Source organism: Lissotriton helveticus, chromosome 2_1 (genome assembly GCF_964261635.1).
Source record: "Lissotriton helveticus chromosome 2_1, aLisHel1.1, whole genome shotgun sequence".
Lineage (NCBI taxonomy): Eukaryota > Metazoa > Chordata > Amphibia > Caudata > Salamandridae > Lissotriton > Lissotriton helveticus.
In genome coordinates this window covers 1236732893-1236745369 of record NC_136059.1, presented here as the reverse complement: position 1 = coordinate 1236745369, position 12477 = coordinate 1236732893, and the positions used below count along the sequence as shown (strand labels likewise).

Below are 12477 nucleotides of genomic sequence, written 5' to 3'. Positions count from 1 at the left end.
TCCTACTCGAGGCACTACAGTGCAGCACAGTGAAAGGTACTGCAGCTGCCCTGTGCCTCATCAGCGGCGACCCTTGCACTTACCCTGAGAGTCACCTTTAGTAGCAAGCAGACACTCACAGAGAACGTAAAGAGCATTGTTTCCCCCACCGCTCCATAGTCACTGAAATCCTACACTCAATTCCCACCATGGATCGTTGGAATTCCCCAGAGTTATTGCACCAACCCTAATAGATGCACAGGTACGTCTGAGTCCTGTGTTCACCTGGTGCAGTGAATGGTATACCGTGATGGATCTAATAGGAGCACAGTCATTTCTGTGCCTTATGTTCAAAGAGTGCATACCTTGAAAATTACTGATTGCATTTCTAACGTATGACCTTATTGCGTGTAATGTTCATATCTTGAATAGCAATATTTTGTATCTATTCATTGAAAGTTGATATCTCATGAACCACTTATTACATTTTCGTTGTTTTGGTCTTAAAATATTCAGATAAATAATTTCTTATTTTTCGATACCTGTGTGGAGTCTTTTTGTGGTATTTTCATTATGTTACTGTGTGTGTGTGTGTGTTGCACAATTGTTACACATTGCCAAGCCTCCAGAGGGTGAGCACAGGTTATCGTTGAGTGTATCTGACTTGCCCTGACTAGAGTGATGGGTTCCGCCTGGCTTAGGGGCATACCCTAGCCAAAAGGAAACCCCATTTCAAACAGTTGTGTAGTGCACATGTCTGTAGGTGCCGGGCACATTCTAACTTTACCTGAACCTGTGATCTACTGGTTACACCAGAGCGGTATCACTCTTGTCACCCAGCACACTGACACTCATGTCAGCGTTATTTTACCAGAATTCGAATCTGTGCCCATCAGGCTACAGAGCAGGTGCATTAACCTAGGTAGCCATTCTATCTCACTGAGCCTCAAGTCGTAATATTCCTCAGAGGCAGCTTGAAACTGGTGTCTGGACGGAGACATGAACCATGGGGGAATTTCTTGTAATTTTGTAGAATTAAGGGAGACTGCTTGAGTAACATTTTTCATGAAATAAAAATATGAGTAGAAGTGGATAGAACCATCATATAACTTTGATTTTCCAAATGAATGCTTTAATTGCAACCCATGCTTTTTAGAGAACCAAATGACTTACAATACATGTATTGTATTTTTATCGATTTATTTGTGCCATATCCCATGCCCTACTTTTAGACGATAAGGGCATAATTTGCGATTCACTACAAAAGAAGCGTGCCAAAGTCCACCCAATTCCTATTTAGATCAATTAAGTTATCTCAGCCCTGCGAAAATCATTGCAGAAACGTCAGGCATTGAGCACAATGCACAAAATAAAGCATGTTAAAGAGAAATATCAATAAACATAAGTACTCAAAAAAATATATGAGTGATCTTTCATAAAGTTGATAAAAGAAATATTGCCGTTATTGGCCTTTTTAGGTAGGAATATTAGTATATCCATTCTGATTTGTGTGAAATTATTTCAACCAAGACATGATAGCAATATGTCTGGAAAGCCATGGTAAACATTATATGGAAATCAAATTTCGTGGCCATTTACACATAAATTATAGCACGATTGAAAAACACACGTTCTTTACAAGAAGCAAACTGATAACTTGTATTTATTAATTTAAGATTTAATTATTTGAGTGACAGAAAATATTTTGAAGATAATAAATCTGATATTTTTGTGGGAACTGAAAAAATGCGGCAGTGTGGAGCAAGTATATGGCTATTTTAAAAACCGCTCAGACGTGATTACACAACTAAGACCAGTGTCTTAAAATAACATTTTCTACACCTACTCTGTGCTACAGTTGAGATTAAAATGTCGCCCCTCCTCGGTTCCGTGTGAGTAAATCAAGCTCTACACAACCGCAATGTTTAAAGTGGATTATATAACACCCATTGTAACTGAGTCAGAACAATTTGTTGTAATCCTTTCGAATTTAGGCACTTTGAAGAAAAGTATATATTTCAGAAATTGTTCCTTCAACTATCAAATCGACAGTCGGCACAGACAGAAGGACGGTTTGCTTGTGGTGAACGCAACCAGGTAGGCCACATCTCTTTTATATTGTTGAAGGTTGTTTTGTTCTGGCAGTGGGGTTCAGATTCGAAGGTCCCAGTATGGTGGCGCCATCCAGAGAGGAATGGATTGCAGAAAGAATCCTGTCTCCAGACGATGGCTGCCTGAGTTTCAATGCAGGACAAGGCAGAAATCACCCTCCAGGACAGAGGTCAAAATGCCGAATCCCCATGAAGATGGGAACCTCTTGCACTCGGGCAGATTTTCAAGGAAGTGACGCATCTGTAGAGATGCCTCACTTTCCTTGCTCCACCCTGAGAAACCCTTGTGCTACCGATGCGCCGTATTTACAATACGACGCAACATGGCACAAGGAATGACAGCTGGTCAGAAATTCTGACGCATCACTTGGCGCAAAAGTCACACATTGCTGGACTCGTGTCTCAAGCACGACGTAACTCCAGCAATGCATTTTGAGGCCTATCCTCATTCTGCTGCGTCACTCCTTACGCCTGCTTCGAGCAGGAATAAGGTTTTGACACAGTGGCGTCCTAGAAGTGGCACAGTGAAATCTTGTAGATTTCCACTTTTATGAGCCTTTCCTCCGTGGAAACGTCCACTCTGCATACATTATATCTGACGCAGGTATAATGTGACGCACGGCTTTACAATGTGAAGCATCTCCCTAGATGCGTTATAAAGGGGCCACAATTTTTGCTGCCGCTGCGTCACAAAAAGTGATGCAACAGCGGTGCAAAAATGATGCAAGGGGCAAGTAAAACTGCCCATGTCTCCATTGCTGTAGCTGGCACCAGGACCATCTCCCACCTCAGTGGTGTGTTTAGTGCCATGTGTAAGGACCACTGAGAAGTATGTGTGCCCAAATGAATACTCCTTGTGCGCCATGATCATCCAGTTCCCACGAATATGGAACTTTTGTCTGATGAAAAGATAAAATGTCCGATAACTTAAGATTTTCCAGAAAAATAACTTTTAAAGAATCTTCTGAACTAATCACACATAGTGAAGTCAACTCTGAGATAAAGTTGTAAACGAGATTCCCTCCATGGGAAATAAGTCCAAACGGTCCTGCTAATAGTACAGTTAACTGGAATACCTTCAATTCGGTAGCTGGTGCCTTCTATTAGTACTGTTTCAACTTCTTCTACATTTAGAAGCAGTCGATTTCTGTAGTCTACAGCAGATTAAGAGTTCACACACATCTAATGTTTTATCCAAAGTCCTACTAGTGAGAGACTAGTTGCCTATCTCTCCTTCCATTTGGTCAGGAGGGCTCTCTGTGGCATGGCTATCTCACCCCAAGCACTCTGATGCAGTAGGCAAGTTCCTCAGTAGGCACAGAGCTATGCACAGCAGACCCATGTGACTTATTATAAATCAGAACACTATTTTCCAGCAATTTGGAACAAGTTCCTGGAGCTGGAATTCGGGTCACAAGTTGGAAGTCCTTAAAGATTTTTCCTATGAGAGGCAAAGCAGGGTTCCCTCTAAGCACAGCGGGTGGACTATTCCTTCTCATCTTTTATGTTAGTTTCTTTTTTCCTATCGGCTACAAAAGGTAGTTTGAATGGATATTTTACCTCTGGTGCATGTCTCTACCACTACTGCTAAAAAGTTTTTACAGTCCCTACACATCATTTCTATATAGTCTGAGCTCTTTTATGCTTTGCTTGGATCAACTGTGGCAATAATATTCTCCCAGGCTATTGCAAGCAAAAGGGCAGAATTTCCACATAGAGAAAGATATACTTACTGCTCTCCATCTCTAATTGAATTTCATCTTATTAAGTACAATCTACTTCATATACAATCCACTCCCTACTGGTATTACTTCGGCAGGATATGACACATATTTTTTTATTCATGTATTTATTGGTTTTACATTTCTCAACAGCACCACTGTACTTTGAGGGAGGTAGGGCACTTTACAGTGAAACAATCTCTTGAGCCTGAGGTCCTGGCGACATAGAAACAGAGTGGGGGAAGAAGTGTCAGAATTCACATTTAGAAGGCATTGAACATAGCTGAGCTGTCTATTTGGTAAAGCAGAGGATGTAGGTAATAAGAATTAAAGTTAAAGCCAACAAGAGTGGTAAAAAGCATGGGACGAATACAAGAAGAATGGCAGGTTGGTGGAGGTAAGGAAAAACAGAGGGCAGGGAAGGCGAGGGTGAGAGAGAGAGAGGTAGAAGTAAGCATTGCAGATGGTCTTGTATCTGGTCTAGCATGGCAACCAGAAATAATGTCAACAATCCTGAATATGAAAGCTAATCGAATGAAGTAACAGAACCTGGCAGAGGCAGGTTAAACCTTCGCAGATCCATCCCCCACATCCCCTGCTTTTATCCAGATATTCCTTCGAGACTGTCAGAGGACCGATGGCTACAAAAGGGCACTTAACACCTGGACAGGAGATGTGATGCACCTCATTAACCCAGTCTGAATGAGTAAATGTACTACTTTCTATTTCCCATGTTTAAAAAATAAATTAATTAATACTCAAACACCATATTTAAAATTGTGTGTTTCAAGCAAACCAGCAAAAGTGCATAACGCCTAACATTAGTCGTTGACACCAAGCACTATTTATTAAATTAAAGGTACAATTAGATTGTTACTTCGGAGTCCAAATAGTGGATTTACTAATCTCAGAGAGGATTTCATACAATAACTCTGTGGGTACATTGTTTATTGCTGAGATTTTTATCAAGCCTGTGCATCACACATTCCAATCATAATCAAATCTATTGAACTGCAATCTTTATGAAGTTAATAAAGTAAAAGATTACAATTTATACATCTTGAATTGTGCTTTCTTTGTTATTATAAATGTTATGCTTTGCATTTGGAGTTATTTTTTCCATAGAGATTGTGTGGCATATTACCAACAACTAGCGATAATTATCGCTATGTTGGCTTAGCGCCAATATTTTTATCGCCGAGCTGCGGCGATTTTTATCGCTTAGGAACCTTGCTATTATCAAGGTTTATCTCCTAAGCGAAAAAAATCGGCTGAAATGCATGAATATCGCTGAAAAGTCAGCGATATTCATGCATTACCGAGCTAATGCTCTTAGCCATGTTATCCACCTACCATTGGATAACATGGCTAAGAACTGTTCTGGGGCAGGTGTTAGCTTTTGGAGATATTCGCGCTTAGCGCGAATATCTCCAAAAGTTGGTAATAGGAGATAGCGATGTTACCGACTGTTTCCAGTCGCTAACATCTTGGCACGCCCACTTTGCATGTCATTAGTGATAAATTCCACTGACTGGTGTTAGCGACAGCTAGGTAATAGGGAGATAATTTTATCTCCGCTTTCTTGACTTTTAAAGCCAAAAAGCGGAGATAACCCCCCTTGATAATATGCCCCTGTATTCTTTTTTATTGATTAAATTACTGTTTAAAAATATTTTAAAGGTTTTGTTAGGCATTGTTTAAGACCATCTGCCATGACCAAATAAAGACACCACTAAATGCGGGAGCATTCCCTGTTATTAATTAGTTCAGAAGGTGTCGAACTCTTGTTGGGGACCCTATCATGCATGTCTGTTTTTGATTCCAGGGATAACTTGAAACAATGAAGACTTTCCTTGTGGTGTCATGTATACTGGCACTGGCTGTTTGTATGGTGGTAAGTAATTGAAACCCAATTTATCTGCAGTATGTGTTTGTATCATCATATACTTTTATATGAGAATTAACAAAACAGATAAGTACTTTTATACTATTAGCAATGGCCTTGAATAGATAAGATTTTTTCGTTAGTGTGAGTAGGAAATAAGGCATAATTTAATTCACAGAAGGGAATTGCATTCGTGTGCAAATGTGCCTATATCTTTTATGCACTCAAAAATAGAAACTGAAAATATTACCAGCTGCACTTTGCAGTGCGAGAATATCACGAGCAAACTGGCATAATTGTTTCACGTGTGCTGAGAGTTTCATTTGTAAAATGGCACGGGGAGCAAAGAAATGATGATTTAGGCCCAGATCTCTGCACTGCGGTGAAGGTTTGAGATTGTGCAGCATTCTGTCCATCAATTGTTCTTTTTGAAATGTCACCCTGAGTGGGACGGGTATGCCCAGATGTGGGTCCCGGGTGCTCTATGCCTCTGGAATCAAGCTAGCCTGGCTGACGAGGGGTGAGGCCCCAAAACCAGTTCCAGGATGCTTGTTTCCAGTCCAAGGAGGACCTGGCCTGGCAGTTCGGGCTGGACAGTTCTCATGGTGACCAGGGTCAAGACTGATTTGCATATGGGTCTGAACTGGCATGGCATCGGGAGCAAAACAACATTGGATTTAGACCCAGATCTCTGTACTGGGGTGAATGTTTGACATTATGCAGCATTCTGTCCATCAATTGTTCCTTTTGCAAGAGTTTCATATGTAGCACAAATAATTTTTAGAAATTACAGAAATATGGAAAATTCACTTGTGGAATATTTGCTCTGTTACTTTCTCATGGGTTATAGCGAGCTCTACCATTAATCCCCATTATTAATCCAGACACATGACAGTCAGCAGCACACAGTGTGCTGTAGCATTTGTTTTGCAAACAATCACATCAACAGGGCCAGAGCTTATTTCAACTGAAAAAAATGTGTGACATGAATCTAAACTTTAGGGAATCAGCTACATTACAAAGCAATTTTGAGTATTGATAACTTTCTTGCTGTGTCCAGTACATCTGCACTTGCATTACAAAATCCTCCAAAATGGTTAAACTATGTGAAACCTCCATAAGCTGCCACATTTGAATGTATTTCTAAAAGTTACTGGCCCCAAAATACATGGAACAAGGCTGGCTATGATATGTACTCCTACAATTAAAACATTGATAGAAAGAGAGGAAAGACCCTGGTAGTTGCAAATACCCTGCTTCTGGAATCAAAGTCAGAAAAAGAGGTCATTAGTCACCGGGCTGGTTTGTTTTGAGAGATTGTCCGACTTCTCTCTGGGACTGTGACTGCAAAATAAATTCACAAATGGTCTACTTAGAGATAGGTCAGGTGAGGCTTTTGCTCCAAATCAATTAAACAATGTTATATGATAAAAAATAAAATGTGGAGAAAGGCAACGTTTGGTATTTACGATTCTGCAAGCCCTGTTTTTAATCTAAGCAAGTGAATTGCAGAGAAACGAAGTTGAGTGAGGCAATGGGTTTCAAGAACTCAGAAATCCTCTTAAATTCTACTATGATCTCTTACTTTGTTCGTCATTGAACAGAATGTGAAAATCTATGTAACAGCTTGTTTTGAAAATAAATACAAATAAGTACGGAGACTAATGTAAACCAAAATGGCAACTTTTGCTCTAAACTTAATTTGGATGATCACATCATAACACAACTTACCTTGAAACACAGCGGCGCGATTCTAATTTTTACCTGCTCTTATCTTTTCGTTTGTGTTCTTTGTGATCTCGGATGGCATTCTAGGCTTCCCAGCCACATAGACCAGGAAGAGGCCCTCCTCCACCAGTAAGTGCAATTAAATTTTCAAAAACAAGCACTTTATAATGCAAGACTAACATGTACAAAGAAGATGCAAGGTTTCCGAAATGTTGATTATGACAAATGTGATGACCAGTTTGGTTAATGTTTTAAATTATAATACTTCACCAGAGAGTACACAACATACCAGGACAAATCACCCTGCAAGTGGACAAAAATAAATAAGTGCTGTAGTGGTGGTATATTACCACCTTTGGTAGTGGTGAATGACTGTTTTTGTACCTGAACATTAATGAATTACCCTCGTTTTGGCTGGGAGCTAACAATTGCTAAAGTCTGTAAAGTAGTACCTTAATACACCAACACAATATTACAACAAAACTTCACATTAAGACTTGGCAAAACACACATAAAGACCACAACAAAATGTAGCATAGCAACTTAATAACAACACAGTAACAACAAAATACACCATGACAATAACATATAACGAGACCCCATCTGCACCTGAACCAGCACAGCACAACACCAGCACAACAAAACAAAATGTAATATGTAACAACAACACTCCAAAAGAATAACACAGAAACACAGCACAATCTAACACAAAGACGTGCAACACAAGATCACACACTACAGCAAGTAAACCCACAAATGAGCATAAGCTCAAAGGATCACAATAGAGTACAACATAAACTACAACCACTACAGAACGAAGCATGGCAGTGACAACAACACAATACTGCAGACAAATATAAAAGGCACTTCTGTAAAAAAGAGCACAAACAATTCATCAAAATACAGCACAACAACATGCCACAAAATTACACAAAACCTCAACACTCGAGAACACAATAGAACAACAACATACCACATTACAATTTCAACACACTACCACAACATAATACAAACAAAACCACAATACAAAAGTGACAAAAACCAAAATCACACATCTACAACAAAATCTCAACACAAACCAAAAAACATAAAACAATTTAATACAACACTACCCAAAACACAATACAAGTGCAGCACAGTGCTCTCTTGTTTCGATTTGGTTTATCATTGTGTTGTATTGAGATTGTGCTGTGTTGTGCAGTTGTGTTCCTGGAATGTAACGGTAGTTATTAGGTTGGTGAATTTTTATGTTAGTGTATTGTGTTGCTGGATGTCTTGTGACATTGTTCTGGGTTGTCTTGTATTTCCATTGTTTAATTGTGGTGTGTAAATGCTACATTAATTTGTTTTTGTTGATGTTGTTACGGTGTTGTGTCTTTGTAGTTTTGCTGCAATCCATGTATGCAAAAACAAATTGTAACATATTACCACCTCCAGAGATCTGATTTCATAATACAGTGACAAAATGTTTTTGCAACAGGGTAGATGCTAATTATCAGTAAAGACATGTACTAGTTCAACCCGACAAATGTTTTGCAATTTTGCCCTGTTTCTACAGTTGCTGCACAACCGGTCTTCCCAGAGTAGTATTCTCAGTCGTTTTTTAAAGAGACACTGTCCTAGTCTCAAGGTTGTTTTTTCTTTTACACAATTTTAACTGCTAAAGAAAGATTTATCTCATGCAAGTTTAAAACTTAAATCAGGTTTTCTCTCATTTAGGAGACAATGGTGCAGTGTGAAAAACATTTGCATTTCCTGATATAAAGGCTGGAGCATGCACAGGGCCAAATGTATATGCTAAATTATATAGCAGGTGCATTTCAGCTCTTCATTATGTTTTTGAATGTAAACTACACTTGTGCCTTTTGATTGCATCAGGTGTGAGAGGCACAGAGAGCTAAAAGTTCTCAAGTCAAGATGCTCTGACGATACGCTACAAAAGAAGGCAGCTCTATAATTTATTCTTAAGCATACTCCATTCCGGTAAGAATTTAAGTATGGAACATGCAGTTTTACGCCTCGAAGCACAGAGATAATACCTGAGGAATTCTATGTTATGCTTTAGAAAGGCTTTGCTTCTCCTGAAGTGTCCCCTCACCTGAAGAATAGATAGAACAGGGAACTGGTTGGTGGGATATGGCAATACCACAACACTCTACAATGGATTAAGGATCATGACAATTCAAATAGAAATATAGATTAGAGAAAGAACTGGAGGTCCACCGTCCACTCCAATAGTTGTAGTATGCAACACAGTTACACGCTTAAGTTATCACCTCATATATTTGGCAGCAATTTCTAAAAAGTTTATAGTCTGAATTTGGAAAATAAATTTAAAAAGCAAATAGCTTTCTCGAGGATGCATACTGTAGGAAACGAAGAAGCCACAGTCTGTAAATATAAGCATATATTACTATATCTAGCAGTGTATGAAAGCAATTAGCACTGTTTAGCAGAATTAAACATACAATGACTGTAAAACATTGGAACTGTATAAATGTACCTTATGGTGGTTACGTAAGAGATGATCCCCTATATAAAAAAAATTGCACGCCTAATGTGTTATCCTAGTTCTGTGTGTTGTTTCTTATTTTTTCATTGTTAATACTGCTTTTATGTTTATGCAAATAATATGTACAATAATATGTATATGTAAAACATTTTCTAACAGCCAAGACCTGGAGGACCTGGAAAAGGACCTTTAAAACCAGTTGGCCCTCCTCCTTGTAAACCGAACATCACTCCCACACCTCCTACAACAGTGACAACTACGCCAACAACAACACCAACCACCACAACTCCCACCACCACTACTTCAACCACAACCAGTCCGACCACTGCCACCACCACTACAGCTACCACCGTAACAGCTGCAGGTTAACGGAGAACCAAGGTATGGATACAAACACCAGATAACAAAATAATATTTGTATGCGAAATTGATGCAACTTCCTAATTTATGCTTTTTGTTAAGAAATACTGCATAATTTATTAGACTTTGGAATTCAGCTGCCACTATTTCCATATTCAACCTCCATTACTTATGCATTCATTCATACATTAACACTAAACTGGATAAATAGTAAGTGTCTGATTGATGTTAAGAGAGCAAAATATCAAAATATGAGAAATAAAAGAAGGGAGAGGTGTCCCAGCATGCTTTCGACCCAAGAGCAAGGACGAACATGGGTGTTAGATTTAGGCCTACCCTTTTCCCCAGAATGTGCAACACTAGAAAACGTACTTACTGTTTGCATTTTTGCAGTTTTGAGCTTTACGAATCAGATTTTAGACTTTTCAAGATAAAAATATGCCTCAGGCTTCCATGTCTATTTGATATTTCCATAAGTCAACAAATAAATATTGGTCCCTAGGTGCCTTAATATATTCCCACAATGTTTTCTAATTGGGGTGTTTCCCGCCACTCAGAAAGGTGTGTAATAACTAAATAAAGCTGCAGAAACAATTAAGGTATATCCAAATGAAAAACAAACTCTCACCAAAATGGCCCTCTCTGCTGTGTAAATGGATAATGTATATTGAAAAGCACTTTTAAACTTAAATGCATGTATTTCGGGCACATGTATTACACTGCTCCTATTCATGTTTATTTTATTGTAATGCAAAAATGTATGCTTGAAAGTCTATCACGGTGAAAACCAATTTAAAAGTACACGTGGATAAAGAAATTGGGGTAACAACATCCACTGTAACATGGATTTATATACTGTCCAGGTGGGATGGGGAAAATCCTTATACAGGATGAAAACGGTAACAGCACTCCCCTACACTGGTGGTATTTGTGTGAAGCAGTTTCTCTATGAGGAAAAATATTTTCATTGTGAAGAAAAAAAAAAGTTAACATGCACAAATGCACTTTTACTAAGTATTTACTCATGCATATTTACATATACATGAATAAAACCTTTCACATTTAACTACTCTTGGAAAGTTGTACCTTCACAGTTTATTTGGATGAATTATTTGGGCGGCGTCATAGCACACTCAGATTCATTTGGTGTCTCGGATGGGAACCCTATGATGAAGCATACCACCAACTAGTGTTAGTGGTTGAGGGTTCTTTTAAAAACCAAGTAGGATTCCCTACTCAACAGAGCTAGGGGTACACCAAGATTTAGGTATCAGGCTCTCTCTTAGGGCCTCATTACAATGATGGTCGGACCGCCATCGTTGCGGGATGGAGACTGCTCGACATGTAGTCAGCGGTCCATCCACCATATTATGATACGACCACCGAGTAGGTGGTTGGAATCATGCAGTTTTCTATTGCGGCTTCTGCTGTGGCCCGGGAGAAGGCTGCACAACATGCCGCAGTAGAGAAAGGCATGCCTGCAAACATCCATGCACTTTGTGATAGGCACCATGTGGTGCTTGGCACATGGTGCATAGATGTTTGAGTGGCAACCCACATGCACCCGATGCCAAATAGTGGTGGCACACGGAGGGCGGGGCAATTCTGGGGGCCTCCAAAGACCCTTTCCGAAAGCCTTACTACCAGTGGGACCGCCGTGAAAAGGCTGTGGGAAATGGACATCGTAATTTCTACAGCAGTGCCTGCGCAGGTACTACCTTCATTGTAGGGATTACTGTCTGACCACCACCCCGATGGGCTCCTTGAGCCTGTTGAAGGTGGGGGTCTTTCCCCCTGCCCAGTGCTCTCCGACTGCCGGTATCTTAACCCTGGATGTCGGGAGGACCATCACCGATGACCAGTCAGTGGCGGTCTGCTCGACATCATAATGAGGGCCATAGTGTTTGCCTAACAGTTTTAATGTTTTAATTATAGTGGTGTAGATGATGCATTAAATATACATCATTAGACAACGTGGTAAGTGTTGCCTTAATTAGTTACAAAGTGCTAATATACAATGTCTTTTTTTCTAAATAAATAAAACTTGCATGTGATGAAAAGTGGCATATTAAAAATGACAGAAATTGTTACTGGGACACGCTAATATGTGAGCTGTGAACTCGCAAGGGTATTTTTATTGCCTTAAAGTCTTCGAATATAAGGAAATGTCCCATCGTAATT

General features: G+C 39.5%; 1 long non-coding RNA gene across 1 annotated transcript in view; it reads left to right on the top strand.

The window, feature by feature from the left end:
- LOC144819704 (uncharacterized) overlaps positions 1 to 12477 on the top strand; it is a 302746-nt gene that overhangs the window by 287197 nt on the left and 3072 nt on the right. The window contains exons 2-5 of the long non-coding RNA XR_013607521.1: positions 1974 to 2076; positions 5637 to 5705; positions 7512 to 7553; positions 10096 to 10317. This is a non-coding gene — a long non-coding RNA (uncharacterized LOC144819704). The remainder of the gene's footprint in view (positions 1 to 1973; positions 2077 to 5636; positions 5706 to 7511; positions 7554 to 10095; positions 10318 to 12477) is intronic.